At 57.0% G+C, this 553-nt stretch overlaps 1 protein-coding gene across 1 annotated transcript in view; it reads right to left on the bottom strand.

The window, feature by feature from the left end:
- The window catches only part of AP5Z1 (adaptor-related protein complex 5, zeta 1 subunit), a 17,551-nt gene that overhangs the window by 12,530 nt on the left and 4,468 nt on the right, over window positions 1–553 (bottom strand).

Here is a 553-nt window from a genome sequence, read left to right as displayed (position 1 = left end):
TCCACACGCCGCTCCTGACAAACCGCTGGCTGGATCCCCACCCGGTTCCTCTCTCCCCGACTCAGCGTCCAAGGGCCACTCCCGCCCCCGCTGGATGGGGCGTCCCGGGCACCTGCACCCCCGGTTCCCATGACAACAACCCACATTCCCCTGCTGTTCTCCCAGGAGCAGAGGAACGAAGACGGACTGAGTTTAGGAGTCAAACGTAAGAGAGATTTAATCTGAAATAAGTTGCTTTTCAAAAGGTTCCTCCAATGAGACTTGAACTGCGGGGACCAAGCGTGAAGTGTAATATGATAAAGGGCACGTGCTGCGATGCGTTGTAAGGAAGCCTGTTCATTCCTTGCTCTGATATTTAACTTGCTATTAACCAAAAAGTAAACACGCGTTGAGCATTGCCAACAGGCAAGACACCTGGGAGCTCCCTCTCCGTCCACAGAGCGAGGAGGAGCATCACCCGCCCCTGTACCCGCCCGGGCCCCGTCCGTCCACTTGGACCAACCAGATTGAGCCCAGGAACCTGGAGCCGAGAGAGACAGGGTGTCCCAGCCGC

This window comes from Myotis brandtii, unplaced genomic scaffold, assembly GCF_000412655.1.
Source record: "Myotis brandtii unplaced genomic scaffold, ASM41265v1 scaffold579, whole genome shotgun sequence".
Classification (NCBI taxonomy): Eukaryota; Metazoa; Chordata; class Mammalia; order Chiroptera; family Vespertilionidae; genus Myotis; species Myotis brandtii.
Note: the sequence above shows the minus strand (reverse complement) of the source record. Positions and strands in the feature narration are given on the sequence as shown.